This window comes from Physella acuta, unplaced genomic scaffold (assembly GCF_028476545.2).
Source record: "Physella acuta isolate Inbredline_101_S28 unplaced genomic scaffold, ASM2847654v3 ptg001771l, whole genome shotgun sequence".
Taxonomy (NCBI): Eukaryota; Metazoa; Mollusca; class Gastropoda; family Physidae; genus Physella; species Physella acuta.
In genome coordinates, this window is record NW_026733281.1 from 121,426 (window position 1) to 138,291 (window position 16,866).

General features: G+C 41.3%; 1 protein-coding gene across 5 annotated transcripts in view; it reads right to left on the reverse strand.

The window, feature by feature from the left end:
• Positions 1 to 16,866, reverse strand: part of LOC131930417 (adhesion G protein-coupled receptor L3) — a 146,107-nt gene that overhangs the window by 101,463 nt on the left and 27,778 nt on the right. For all 5 annotated transcript variants that reach the window (XM_059286887.1, XM_059286884.1, XM_059286889.1 and 2 more), the window contains exon 2: positions 4,279 to 4,370. The gene's annotated coding sequence lies outside the window, so the exon portion shown is untranslated. The remainder of the gene's footprint in view (positions 1 to 4,278; positions 4,371 to 16,866) is intronic.

Below are 16,866 nucleotides of genomic sequence, written 5' to 3' on the forward strand. Positions count from 1 at the left end.
TCAAGAGATGACAATCACCATTAACTTCACGTATAAAGCAGAAACATGAAAGGCTCATTTGGGATTTTTTTTTCGGTAAGGTCGTTTGCCAGTAACCCTTTAAAAATATTAGAACACCGGCTTTGAATCAGAGGCCGTCTAGCTCTTTTGTTCATTTATATGTAAGCACATATGTAACGGTGTGACAATATCGAGTCCGAACAGGAAGTCAAAATATATAGCTATGCAGCTGTAATCAGTTCATATTTTTATTGTTACACCTTCTACTTCCCACAATCCGACACATTAACTTATTTATGCCCCCCACCCCCGGCCCAATTATGACCTTAGTTCCAAAAACCTAATCGACCACAATAACTATCCATCTTTCTCGCACGGTTGTAGAATAGTGTTGATGAATTTCTCGCAAGTGTAATTTACCCGAGAATAGAGCGAGGGTTTCAATAGAATCTGAATCTCAGAGATTGTTCAAAGTAAAAGTCGTTGTATCTATCACAGTTTACCATTATTTATCTGCCACACTCACGCACATTTCAGATCAGTATATCCTGTGAATAAAATAGTTGCAAAAAAACAACTACATTTGAATAAGTGGAATATTTTAAAAAATATTTAGGAAAATAAATGTAAAGAGGAAAAAAAACGGGCAACATATTCACTTAACAAAACCGGCTGTTCTATAATTTAAACTTACTTTAAAATGCCCAACCTTATGGACACGTTTTTTCCCAAATATTTTATGATCGACAAAATTAATTTTAATGCCCATTAGACGCGTCCCCTTCCACTTCCCACAAATAAACCCCGAGCTAAAAGCGAGGGCGCGATTATGTTCAGGATAACGTAATGAAATGCGATAAGTATGGGTGATGTTTTTTCTTTCCCCAAGGGATTCCCCCCACCCACGGGCATTGTGGTATCGAACGGTAGCGAGCATTATGTCTGATTTGACCCGTTCAACAAGTAATAACCGGGCCATTTAAAGTGGAAATAACAGCACTCGGAGTTCTCGTACATGTGTTTTTTTACTGGTGTAGCGCGGATCTATGAAGAACCATTAGAGCAAACAACGAGCTCTCTTACTCGTGATGGAACTATCTCTATAATTATACTGTCGAGGGTAAGAGAAGACATTAACGAACTTAAGATTTCAGTTTGACGAGAAAAGAGGAGGGCCATATTATGAACACATTTAAAGAAATCGATGCAGATTTTTCTCTTCGGTCTTACGATTTGTTTTTTATTTGAATACCGTAGTACAAACAGAAAGAAAAAATGTCTAAACACGGCGGGTTGGAGATAAAACGGAAATGAAATCGATGTTGAAAACTATCGGTCGGAGAGTAGCTGGTTTTACGGATTTTTAGCTTGACAGGTTTCGGTAAACATTTGCTCTGCTGGAGACGGTGCCGGCCATTATAGGGTCACCTGAAAGGGATGGCGGCTGGGGGGGGGGGGGGGTTAATAGAGTGGTGGTGGGTATGGTGATTAATAGTTGGAGGGGGGTTATTATATCTTTATAAGGACATGGTGTAAGTCTTGGGATGCAGGGGATGGTTTAAGATGCGGTAGAGAGAAGGGACGTTAACGATTTTGGGTTACAATTTACAACTGTAACATCACGGGGGTGAAGGGGTTAAACGTAACACGGAGAGGGTTAAAAATAAAAGGCTACGGTGTATTTCATGCCAGGGGTCGGGCAATTTATTTTCAGTAAAAGCAAATATTTTGTGTTGTATTTATGTACTGACCAGCATTAAAAGTCATGATTTATTTAGTTCTGACATTAAACAAATTAAGTACATCAATCCATAAATGAATCAATTCTTCTTCCCCTTTTTAGTAATAGCCGAGTTGTGTACCCTTAAATATCTACGGCCCGGTAGATTGTCAACCCCTTATTTAGGTGTCAGCAGGATTGACACTGCGTTTGTGAGAAGATACCATTCCGGACATGACGGTCAAGTAGAGTTCATCTGTTTCCGTAACCATGGCATATGAAAAAATAGTATAGTTTCTATGCACAGCCGCCATTACCTTCCCCAAGCGTGAGTCAGGTACAGAATAGGGCTAGGTAGACTCAAGGAAGTTATACAGACAATACAGGGGGAAGAACTAGTGACTTTCAGGTTAGTGGTCATGAGCTCTACTTTCCTGACCACGTCGTCCCATAAGGGGGGGGGGGTCAAAGTGGTAAGAGTAATGTGGTTAATGTGGTCGGGTCTAGCGTGGTATCGACACGGCAGTACATGGTGGTACAGGGGGGGGTGTTCTTTTAACCCTTTCAGCCGCCCCTCTTGAAGAACGTTTTGTTTGCTTTAAAACTATTCACACACGTGTTGTTTGCATAGCGTTACCCGCCTAATGCTACTCACACGGACACTTTCTCCCGAGAAATTAAAAAATAATGTTTGCTTTAAATCTAAACTCTAACGTGTGTCAGTATGATATTTAACATGATAGAAATTAACGCTTTATCCAAACACTAATGTGACCTTACGATTTTTAACGTGATAGAAATTTACGCTTAATCCAGTATTAATGTGACCTTGGGATATTTAATTTGATATAGATTTACACTTAATCCAAGCAGAAATGTGACATCAGTATACTGAACGCGATAAAAATTTAATATTAAACCGAACGTTAAAGCAACTTTAGGATTTTTAACGTGCTGGCAATTTACGCTTAATCCAAACACTAATGTGACTTAAGAGATTTACACTTAATCCAAACAGAAATGTGACCCTGGGATATTCAACTTGATAGAAAAGTATACAAAGTCCAAACAGTAACATGACCTTAGGATATTTAATGTGATAAAAATACCCGGTCAATCCAAACAAAATTTTCACTTGCATTTCTTTTATTGTATCCGTGAAGGCTTAGCATCCCCCACCATACAACCAGGCAAGCCCAACAGGGGTACAATAAAAATCTGGCTCATATCGATCTCGAGGGGTTGGGTGTGGGTGGGGGGGGGGGGGGTGTTGCCATCTTGACACGCGGGGACACGGGGCTCAAAAAAACGCGCCGCCTCCGATAGCCACGGGTCCTTGAGGGAGGACACAGGCAACATCTGCTTCACATCCATCCTGTTTGTGTTGTGACCAAATCGCAACAGCGCGCACTCAAGGGGGGAAGCGCAGGCCGAGAAGACGCAAAAAGATGGAATTGTTGAAGAGAAGGACATACAATGATGGATGGGTGTCTTTTTTTTTTTCCTTCTTTCTTTTCTAGCCTTGTACGGATTCCTATTGGTGACTTGGGGGGTCTAATTTGGCGCTACTCGATAAAGCTCGAGCCGCCTAGAGGGCTGATAACGGAGGAAGTCTTAGAGATGCTTACGTAAAATACACCGGGTGGATGGTGCAGTGCCAATTATGGCAGCAAGATATGGGTTGGGGGAGGGGGGTAGGAGTGGACAGTGGAGTGGGAAGGTGGCTACAAGGGGTGGGATGCACCATGGAGAGGGGGGTAGCATGGTAGTAGGACTGGACATTGGAGGGAGAGTTATAGCAGTAAGAGTGGGTTGCGCCGGGGTGGAAAAATATGGTAGTAGGAGTGGACAGTGGAGGGAGGATTGTAGTAGTAAGAGTGGGTTGCGCCAAGGTGGGGTTAGTATGGTAGTAAGTGTGGGCATTTGGTAGCGTATGGAATTGTGGTAGTAAAGATGGGCTCGGGGGGAAACAAAGATTTCCTCCAGCTAAGCTGATCAGGTGGATGAAAAAAAAAGTTACTGCGCTGTGGGAATTTCTTCTCATTTTAGTTTATATCCACTGATGAATGTATATTTTTATTGCGGGTACCCAAAGTACATTTTACGCAGGATTTACCGTTTCCGCAATACCGTAGATAGCATTATAAAATCGTATATCTACTAGGAACATATACCAATATAGGATGCAGGGCTAAAGGATTGGTGGGTATAACACAAAGACGGCACCCCCCACATCTTTACTAGCACTAATCAACAGGCTTTATAGTACTCACCATCAACACGTGTCACATAAATCCTCATTGAGAGCCACAGAGAATAAGGTCAATAAAACGGTCTTTTTGTATATAGCGGATACGTTCCAACCCCCCCCCCCCACCCTTCCTACCGACAAAGACACACACACAGACACACACACAGACACACACACAGAGACATACACACAGACACACAACGTTTAACGTCCAGTGCCAGAGCCAGTAGAAGCCCACGCACCAGACGGCACGCGGCATTAATTGCACGGTCTCCAGAAGTAGGTAAATAATAGATAAGGGACTCACCTTTACCGGTCCCCGTTTGGGTCACATCTTAGCCGGTGTAATTACTTCCGGTGCTATTTATAGAATCCCCGAAGAGAAACGGACTGTCCAGCCTAAAACAGAAGAAAGAAGTAAAAAAAAAAAATTATTATTATGTCTACGTTATTTCATGGTAGTTAAACAAAATATGTTTCAATCAATACACGAACTGTATGCCGAGTTTAAATATGCATGCCGAGGGATTTGCATTGTCGTTTTCCTGCTTTCCATTATCGTGATTATAGGTCTTGTTTTTTTTTCTTTCAGTTTTGTCTTTGCAAGACTATAAACAAACATAGGCAGACTGAAATTTTAAATTATGGACTGAATTTAGCCATCGTGTGAATAGTTTATGACAGTATTTAATAGTATTTAATCAGATAAGGTCTTCATTCAATTTCTCTCTCCCCACCCCCCCCCCCCCCACCCCCAACGATCTGGTAACCGTTACTTGCCGAGACAAATGAGAGATATTGACTAGCAGCCGAGGGGGGGGGGGGATGGGGGGGCTATGTAGGTCAAGATGTGGGTCAGGGGATTTCATTTCAAGCTTCTGGATAGCTTTAGAATTGTTGTCTTTGTAAAAGTGGATAAGTTAAGAACTGTCGTATCTCTGAAGGCGGCGAGTTGTATAATTGTCTTGTCTGTTCAATACAAGCCACTTGTAAGGGACAGGTGCAGAATTGTCTAGCTGATAAATACAACATCTGCTTTAGCACGTGCTGATGGGTATAGGTGCTAGAAGTTATTATAATTCTTGCTTGAATCCATTGATGAATTGATTTGAAGAGAAAGAAATTGACTCGTGATATCACGCAAACATTTGGTGTCTAAATACGTCGAGTGTTTAGGTAATCAGAAGACTCAGTGTGATACTGGTACATTATCGTTTTTAAACAAATTAGTTGACACAGGCTGAGCACATGGCACACTTAGACTTAATAGACTGGACATAGAATAGATATTCTATATGCTGGGTAACAAAGTGGTTTCCAAATAGACTGGACAGTCCGGTTGACTGGAACCTAACATATTGTTTAGAAAATCAACAATGGATATTTGACAGAATCGGATTGGACAACTGGTTGGACAACATAAATACTGCCAGCCAAACGCACTGGACAGCTAAATAGAAAGAATACTAAACAGACTGGACACAACAGACTGGACACTCAACAGACTGGACACCCAACAGACTGGACGACTGGACACTCAACAGACTGGACACACAACAGACTGGACGACTGGACACTCAACAGACTGGACACACAACAGACTGGACGACTGGACACTCAACAGACTGGACACACAACAGACTGGACACACAACAGACTGGACACTCAACAGACTGGACGACTGGACACTCAACAGACTGGACACTCAACAGACTGGACGACTGGACACTCAACAGACTGGACACTCAACAGACTGGACACTCAACAGACTGGACGACTGGACACTCAACAGACTGAACACTCAACAGACTGGTCACTCAACAGACTGGACGACTGGACACTCAACAGACTGGACAATCAACAAACTGGACGACTGGACACTCAACAGACTGGACACACAACAGACTGGACGACTGGACACTCAACAGACTGGACACTCAACAGACTGGACGACTGGACACTCAACAGACTGGACACTCAACAGACTGGACGACTGGACACTCAACAGACTGGACACTCAACAGGCTGGACGACTGGACACTCAATAGACTGGACACTCAACAGGCTGGACGACTGGACACTCAACAGACTGGACGACTGGACACACAGACTGGACGATCGGACACTCAACAGACTGGACGCCTGGACACTCAACAGACTGGACGACTGGACACACAACAGACTGGATACTCAACAGACTGGACGACTGGACACTCAACAGACTGGACACTCAACAGACTGGACGACTGGACACTCAACAGACTGGACGACTGGACACTCAACAGACTGGACGACTGGACACTCAACAGACAGGACACCCAACAGACAGGACACCCAACAGACTGGACACTCAACAGACTGGATACTCAACAGATTGGACACCCAACAGACTGGACATTCAACAGACTGGACACTCAACAGACTGGACACAACAGACTGGACATTCAACAGACTGGACACTCAACAGACTGGACACAACAGACTGGACATTCAACAGACTGGGCACACAACAGACTGGACACTCAACAGACTGGACACTCTACAGACTGGACACTCTACAGACTGGACACTCAACAGACTGGACACTCAACAGACTGGACACTCTACAGACTGGACACTCTACAGACTGGACACTCTACAGACTGGACACTCTACAGACTGGACACTCTACAGACTGGACACTCAACAGACTGGACACTCTACAGACTGGACACTCTACAGACTGGACACTCTACAGACTGGACACTCAACAGACTGGACACTCAACAGACTGGACACTCAACAGACTGGACGACTGGACACTCAATAGACTGGACACTCAACAGACTGGACGACTGGACACCAAAGACTGGACACAAAAGACTGTACACAACAGACTGGCCACACATGCTGACCACCCACCTCCCCTAGACCCAAGATATGACATTTATTCCCAGAAAACGTTTACGGCGCTTATTGATTCGGATAAAACTCCGAGCCGCCAACAACAAATAAGGTTATTGGAAATATTATCGATCTCAACGCCCGTACAACAGATGGTACACGCCTAATCAATTACACGGATTCAATCGGCGATTCTTCGCCAGAAAACATAACGGTGAATGGGAAATGGTGTAAACAGAATGGGTAATGGGATTCGGTAAGTAATGAATAGGCATCTAATTATTGAGATATGGGTAGGATTTTTTTTAAAACCGAAAATAGAAGTTGTTCGTGTTTATAGAAACAACATTTGTGTTCTCTAGGTGGTCCGCTCAATGACTAAAGATAAATGATAATAAATGGACGGGTGAAAATTGATAACTTAAGGGCTTTAGCGGTGCAGCTTAGTAAAAAGTTTTAAGGGTTAGTAAAAAAAAAAAACAAGGTTCACAATATCATTTTGTTTGGTATAAAAGTATGTAAATTTACAACACATTATTAAAAATTTGCTTTGACATAGAGTACAGTATACCATAAGCCTAAAAAAAAATAATGTTTAGAAAATAAAACTTAGCTGAAGCATAAACAAAGATTCAAGGATAATATTTTTCTACCATGATATTTAATTCTGGAAAACCCCATATTAAGATTAAGCACGTTAACGTCTAAGAGATAGACGGATAAACCCGAGGAATGAATAAATCATAAAATCAATACTATCAACGTTCAGATTTTTACCCAGGCCTACTACAGTTACGTAAAAATATTACTAGCAAAGCAAACATAGTCATCAAAGTAATCGATACCGTGGTATCGACTCTAGAAAACAATAGCACAAAAGCACTCGAAGATAAAAAGATACATCTATTTTTTAGGTATGCGTTGAAAAAAAAAAGTCATTACATAAACACATTATTACAGATCAAAAACATTTGTTTCTGCATTATTTTATACGATTATATTATAGAATCGATACAAATGAATCGGAACAATGGGTGCACTTAAACAGAAGCTGGGTGCACATTGGAATAAGCATCTCACTATAGTATACTAAAAACTATAACTACACATTGGAACAATCATCTCACTAAGGTACACTAAAACTATAACCCCACAATGGAATACGTATCTCACTAAGGTACACTAAAAACTATAACCCCACAATGGAATACGTATCTCACTAAGGTACACTAAAAACTATAACCCCACAATGGAATACGTATCTCACTAAGGTACACTAAAAACTATAACCTCACAATGGAATACGTATCTCACTAAGGTATACTAAAAACTATAACCTCACAATGGAATACGTATCTCACTAAGGTATACTAAAAACTATAACCCCACAATGGAATACGTATCTCACTAAGGTATACTAAAAACTATAACCCCACAATGGAATACGTATCTCACTAAGGTATACTAAAAACTATAACACCACATTAGAACAAACATCTCACTATGGTATACTAAAAACTATAACCACCACATTGGAACAAAGAATTTCACTATGGTATACTAAAAACTATAACCCCCACAATGGAACAAGCGTCTCACTATAGTATACTGAGAATTATAACACGACAATAACGATCACAGTGCCGGAATAAGACCTACGGAAAAGTCTTAAGGAGCTCAAACCATGGGATCAACAATGGTGTAGTTTTACATTACAATATATAAAAAAAAAACGTTATTCTACAATCATAATAATTGTATATCAAACTAACAAAACCAAAAATGAACAAGTGTCTCATTAACTCAGATAGTCCAAAGACAAATACCACTTTGGTCTGATATTTGAATCCTGCATTCGTGGACAAATCTGGACAACAGAGCTTGTGTCCACAATAGGAGTTTGGGCTGCAACTGGTGGCAGAAACTGGACACTCAATCGAGCTAATTCGGCCACACTGGTTGAATGGTCGTCTCGAAATAATGTATTTCGAATCGAGTGTCGTGTATTTCGCTTAAAATATGCATTTCGACTAAATTATTTTTTGTTTTGACAAAAATGTGTGTATTTCGACTAAATTGTAGTTTGTTTTGACTAAAAATGTGTGTATTTCGACTAAATTGTAGTTTGTTTTGACTAAAAATGTGTGTATTTCGACTAAAAACGTCGCGCCCTTCCCTCGACCAAGACCGTGCGACCAAATATTTGCACGCCACGGTTAACACAACACACGGAAGTTTTGAACGTGCGTCGTGTCCCCGCTCACACGAGGTACACACCGCAACATGATCGGGAATGTAAATGACGCCATTAAGCAAATTGTACTCACGCTCCACAGGGGGGCTGGGGAGGGGGGGGGGTGAGAAACTGAATTTTTACTTTTACTGATTCTGTATTCGAGCGTGCATCGCGATCGAAGTTTCGAGATGTTTAGTCATTTTTAAGCGTTAGGTTTTAAGGTTAAAACATTCAAACACATCTTGGAAAAACTTGGTCATTCACACGTGCCTACATTAATTAAACCTGGTCATTTTTAAAGAGGTGGTTTTAGGGTTAACCTGTAACCATTCGCATATAACCTATAACCATTTGTGTGTGTGGGGTTTTTTTCAACACGTTCTAAGGTTCAGACTTTTGTGTGGTTATAATATTTTTGTACAAATATTTGACACCAAAAAAAAAAAAAGAACAAACACTGTCGAATTGAGGTGTTATTTTTCTAAAGGTGACTGTAATGAATAGACAAACAGTGAACTTTTTCACATTAGTTTTAACAGCGAGGTGACACAACGGTGAGACACAAAAGTGTCAACGAACCCGTTTGCTCCGTTGAACCAACCAGCCCGTGGTGTTATTTTAAAGTGACCTGACAGTGTTAGGATACGTACAGCTTGAGACATGCTTCGTCTTTTGTTTTAGTTTAACTGTATAGAATTTACTCTCAATAATGGTTTACAAATAGACCTACGCCAACACAGAGTAGATGTCTTAAAGGACACACACACAAATGCTGCTGAGATTACACGAATACAGTGTAATCAAATTATGTTCACACGTGTTGCAGTGGCCGGGAATTGGATTAGAGAATAAAAGTGTTGAGAACAGCGCCAACACGAGGGGAGTTTGGCCTCAAGTAGCTGATGTATCTAATCCCGAACCTCCTAGCGAGCGCCGCAACCAACACCACATCCCTTGCAACATCGCGTTGTACATCCCACACACTCTCAGTCCGCACATTCATCACACCCACACAAAATCCTTGCATCCCCACCCCCCTGACTGACACCCCCGCACCCCTATAGTTTTTATACACAAACCGATGGACGTGAATTATCAATGTTTTTGACAGGCTCGGAGTTTTTTAGGTTTCAGGAAGAAAATGTGGGGAGGGAGGCGGAGGTTGAGATCTCTAATGAACCTGTTGTTTACATAAAGACCTTGTTTATCTCCTGTCACCGCCTCTCTGCATGCATTACCTACAGCTTGAAACCGATTATGTTTTTATAACAGAGCCGAGACGATCTGTCGGGGAGTAAAAACGAGATGGCCATGACGTTACGATAAGATTATCCGCTTATCGAGGGCATAAATTCTAAATCGAGTTACCGGCCCTGTTGTCCTACATACATTATAAATGTTCTTAAACCGGAATATATTGGTAGCATTAAATCGACGGTGAATTCTAAATTGGAGAGGATAGCGAGAAAAAAGGGTGGGGGGGTGGGGGGGAGGGGGCGCTAAGGGAATAGTTTGGATTAGGCCTACTAATGACTAGAAATGTGGACTTTACACAGCGTTAAATAGTTGTAAGGCTAGCAGTTAATGGTAATCGGTTGGAATGGTGAGCAACACGGCGGGCAACGACGTTACTCACGGCGGTGACACAATTTTCACATTGGTGGGACACACAGCAATCACATTGTCACACCCAACCATCCCATTGTCACACCCAGCTATCACAATATCACACCCAACCATCCCATTGTCACACCCAACAATCACATTGTCATACCCAACCATCACATTGTCACACCCAACCATCACGTTGTCACACACAACCATCACACTGTCACACCCAACCTTCACAAATTTCACACCCAACTCTAACATTGTCACACCCAACTATGACATTGTCACACCCAACCATCACGTTGTCACACACAACCTTTGTGTCACACCTAACAATCACATTGTCACATCCAACCATCACATAGTCACATCCAACTATCACATTGTCACACCCAACCATCACATTGTCACACCCAACTATCACATTGTCACACCCAACCATCAAATTGTCACACCCAACTCTAACATTGTTACACCCAACCATCACATTGTCACACCCAACCATCACATTGTCACACCCAACCATCACATTGCCACACCTAACAATCACATTGTCACATCCAACCATCACATTGTCACACCCAACCATCACATTGTCACACCTAACAATCACATTGTCACATCCAACCATCACATAGTCACATCCAACTATCACATTGTCACACCCAACCATCACATTGTTACACCCAACCATCACATTGTCACACCCAACCATCACATTGTCACATCCAACTATTACATTGTCACACCCAACCATCACATTGTCACACCCAACTATCACTAACCTTTAGCCTCACATTATCAATGTGCTGTGTGCCTGTTCATCTAACACTTATTTTAGCAACACATTCGCTTTTAGCCTACCATTCACCTGACAGTATCTTAACACTCCACATCAAATGGTCGTAAAATTTTCTTAAACTCTCAAAACTTAGAAAATAAATTTGATGATTTCAAGCATATTAAAGGATATCTATGGCACTATTAAATATATAAAAATTATTTTAAAAACAAAAACTGGCAATATTCTTTTATTGTATGTTCTTTTTAAATACGAAGTATAAAAATGTTGGACATATTTAAAGCTGGCAAGTAAGAATGTTGAAAAACCTGGCAAGTAGGAATGTTGTAATCTGAGTAACCAAAACAACAACGTGTACTAAATTCCACTTGTCATTTGACATCACTGACCCACTGGAGGTAAATACGCAGTGTACAACGACTTGTCTCCCTTGAAGAGTTAAGTGTACAACGACTTGTCTCCCTTCAAGAGTTAATCCTCCTGTGGGTTTAAATTGTATCCTAGAATTTGTTGCCCGGCTAGTACTGACCCTAATCCCACGGTAACATGACGTCGTACTTAACAACAACACTAAACCAGACTGGGGTGTGTACCACCTATGGCGCCCGCAGTAGGGTACCTACGCCACGTAAAGTAGAGCCGGACACTCGAAGTAACATCGGATACAAAGTAATCAAGGCGACCGGACATAGCGCTGATTATACAATGACTTCATACATATGCACTGTCAGGTCTAATAGGGGACTTTTGTAAAATCTTTTTTTTTTAAATTACACCTAGTCTGTGAATAGACACCATCGTATGACTAGTTCATAGATAAACCGGCACGTGGGATGGGGGTTGGGGGAGAGTAAGATAATACTAAAGATGTATGAACTACACTGCGCATGGTTTCGTTCCTCAGCACTACCCCGACTCTCCCCGCCCCTCTCCCACATCCTTCATGCCGACTTCCCAACCACCACCACCACCACCACATAGCTGTTTGGCCCACTCACCGAGGTACTCACCGCAACACTGACTGATGACTCCACAACGCCGAGATTAGCAGGTGAGATTAGGGAACTCGGATAGATTATCTCAGCGGTTCTAAAAATGAAATTTGGGGCGCGACAACAAAAGACAAATATTGAGAAGGACGACTACTTTCCTTGAAAATATCGAGAAACAAATTAGTTATATACCCAAATAAAGCAATCAAAATACTTCATCACTCACCGAAAAAAAAATTTGATCAACGCCATATGAAGCAAATAAAATATTTGAGATCCGCTGCAAGAAGCCTAATTTCCTCCTCTACCAAAAAACTCCGCATTTATTATATGGACGTAAACATACGTCACAATTATAAAACAAACATATTTTTTCCTTCGCTGATAAGACAGTCTACACGATATTGATTTCAACAATCGAGGGCGATTTTCAAACTCGAGGGCTATTAAAACCTTATCGATGACTCAGCCAACAGCAGGGTACGTGGAGCCTATCAATGTTTCACTACCTGTAATCTCGTCCTGACTCGCCAGCACGTCTCCGGCCGAGCACTCAACGATCCTGTAAACACTATTTGGACGATTGACCCGTCACTGACCGGTCAATAGCTCAGTGAATATCCTTAGGGCGAGATGGGAGGACATGAGATACAGTGGGGGTCAGTTAAGGAGGAGCCGTGGACAGTAAATGGACATAACATTGGAATCGTGTGGGGGTCAGCACATGTGTGGCTGAAATGGACACTAGAATCGTGTGGGGGTCAATACGTATGGGGGTCAGTACGTGTGGGTGCTGTAGATGGACACTGGGATCGTGTGGGGTTAAGTGCATGCAGGTCAATAGATCGAGGACTTACCTTTGGAATTGTGTGGGGGTCAGTAAATGTAGAAGAACAAACTGACATATGCCAAATACTAAATACTAACGACGGTCAGTTTTAGAATCAGATCCCAGTCCTAATGTTGAATCTAACATCTAATTCACGTCGGGTTATAAAGTTGAACTCTAATGGGGTCAGTTTAAAGGACTGAGGATAAAAGATGGACAGTGTCACTGTATTCCTACATTCTAGACCAGGTATAGACACGAAAAATCGGCCTAGGTAAAGAGGGTATTAAAGGTCGACATATTTTAGTGTGGTCAGTTACGTAACTGGCCCAGGCTCTCATTTCTTGATTTATACTGTAGACTAAAACATTGGCTCTGAAGACAGATCTCGTTGACCCCTCGAACTACAAGCGTTTATCATGGAGTGGTCATCACTCGTGTCTGTCACAGCAGACGGGGTGAATAACCTCAACGCCAATGCTTCTCAAACTGGTAGTTACCCTGAGACATCAGTGACCTGTCCGAACTAAGCCGGTGGTGATAAGAACATTTCAAGTCTAGTTCACGCTCCTGTTCATGTTGTGCACATGGTGTGTGTGTGGGGGGAGGGGGGAGTTACAGTGTATGAGGGATGGGATTGTTGCTACCAGACTTCTTACGGTTAGCCATACACCCACTACTAAAACAAGAGGTTGACCCATTCAAAGGAAGTACGTTTTTTTCTTTAAATTGGAACTGGCCAATAGCTATCTGACAATCCTTACAATTCCGGAATATGGACGAAGTATCCACGGGGCATACTGATTAGAGATGGACAGCTGATATTTCTCATTAAACTCACGCTGGGTACTAATTGAAGCTGAGTCGGCTCAGACGTCCGGCCTACAGCTCGTCAATATCCCGTTCATTTATATTTAATGTCTTACAGCCAAAACGCACGCGGCCCAGCCGGTCACGTGAACAGCTGATCACGTGACCGGCAGCTAAAGGTGATCAGCTGGTCACGTGATTAGGTATCTTTAAAAAAATACTTTTTAAAATCGAACAGCACAAAAAAATCGACTAACTAAAAAAACACAACATGAAAGGCAACGTGAAGAAGACAAAAAAAAGTAACTCTCCTGCCTCGAAAACCTCGGACCGGAAGCAGTCGTTCTCCCATAATTAATTATTCATTTGTCTAGCAGGTTTTTGAGGGCCCTCATCATCCCAATTATTGGGTTAAAGAAAGGGAGGTAACGTGGTTTTCTGTCTTACGTGTAGCCCCCCCTGGACCAGGTCAAACAAGATTGTCCTACCAAATAACGTTGGCATCTCGGTGGCCAGCCGACAGCACATCCCTCACGGGATTACTCACAGATGACCGGATGTTCAGGCCGCTTCAAAGTTTTATTACTGTTATTATTTCAAGTGGGGTGTGGACACTGCGGGGGGCATGAGATCTGGCGAGATGTGGCGAGGTGTGGCGATGTGTGGATATACAGGGGAGATGTGGATATACAGGGGAGATGTGGTGATGTGTGGATATACAGGGGAGATGTGGATATACCGGGAAGATGTGTATATACAGGGGAGATGTGGATATACAGGGGAGATGTGGATATACAGGGGAGATGTGGATATACAGGGGAGATGTGGATATTCAGGGAAGATGTGGATATACAGGGGAGATGTGGATATACATGGGGAGATGTGGATATACAGAGGAGATGTGGATGTACAGAGGAGAGGAAGATATACAGAAGAGATGTGGATATATAGGGGAAGATGTGACGAGATCTGGATAAATTGATGATGTGATTATTTCAGCAAGTTGTTGCTAGTTGCAATTCTGGATATCCCAGGCAGATGTGGATAGCTCTGAAAGATGGGGATAGCCCAGGGAGATATAGATAATTTGGTGGATAACTTAAAATTTTAGGTGGTTTTCACATTAAACAAATGCCAACTATAGCCAACCAAAGGCCAATACTAAGATGTATATCTATTTATAGATTTAATGCTTAATATTATTAAAAATGTGTGCCTTGAGTCGATGGTCAGCAGGACAGATGAAGCAGGGTTCATCTAAGTCCGTGTCCATGACGAAATTAAATAATGCCTAGCATTTTCCCCCACATCTGGTAAAACAGAACTGGATGGGTTTGGAAAAGTTTTATTATACAACAAATAAATCTTAAAATAAATCTTTGATAATGACAATTAATACCCTGCTGGACATTATATATATATATATATATATATATATATATATATATATATATATATATATATATATATATATATATATTTATTTATATATATATATAATATATATATATATATATATATATATATATATATATATATATATATATATATATATATATATATATATATATATATATATATATATATATATATATATACACGCGTATGTGTATGCATACATGTATGTATTCAAATGCAAATATATCAGAACTCTGTTCTCACAATTATGATTCGTCTACTGGACGGCTCATTATTTGATTATAACCAAGTGACATTATAAACAGCGTCAGTCGTCTGCTACACCAACTATATCCTGCTGCTCATCCTACGCACTCCCCCCCCCCCCTCCCCTCCTTTATCCGGTTGGTCTCTTGGCTGTCTGCTGCCCTAACTCACGCATGAGAAGACAACTACCACAGTCAGTCTCACGGTTCTTACCTCCCCTGCCCATCGCCTGTACAGGCACCCTGCACGGAGGATTTAATTATTAAAGCCCTCGGTCATTAGATTTTTTTTTATCCTCTCGCTCTCGTCAGAATCTCGCGTCTGTTGGCGACGAATATTCGAAGAAAAAAAATTTAAACGAATCTTAATTCTAGGATGTAACACTCAGTGCAATTAAATACCTCGCTATTTCCTCGCGTTCTTCAAACAGTTCAAAACATTCACGGGTTCAATTCTATTTTTAGAGCAGTAATAATGTACTATGAGTGGACCTTCCCTTCCTTGCGCTTTTAATAAAATAAAAATCGATAATAAATTTCAGTTTAAAAATATATTTTCTTTATTACTGATGGTTTTTTTTTAATTCAATAACTAATTAGGAATTTTAATGACTCATTACCAGATTCATGTTTTTAAAAAAATCAATGCGGTCTCTTGGGTAACAGTAAGTGGACCGATATTGGTCCACTGCATCAACGGTGGCCCACTGCAACAGTGGTCTCCCATTGCATCGACTGTTTTTGTTATGTCTAGCCGAAGACGAGGCGGCGACGAGGGCGATTTGAAATATGACAAGCGCACAATGTGGAGGGAGGATAGGGGGGTGTTGAGTGATGGTGTGGATGTAGAGTCGAGAGTGGTGGTGTTAAATGTGGATAGAATGTAGGAGAGGGGGTTGTTATTTAGTGTATAATTATATATATATATATATATATATATATATATATATATATATATATATATATATATATATATATATATATATATATATTGATTGTTGTAATTGAGTGTATGAGGGATGGTTGCTCTATGTTGATGTAGATGGGAAGTACGTGTGTGTGGCTGTT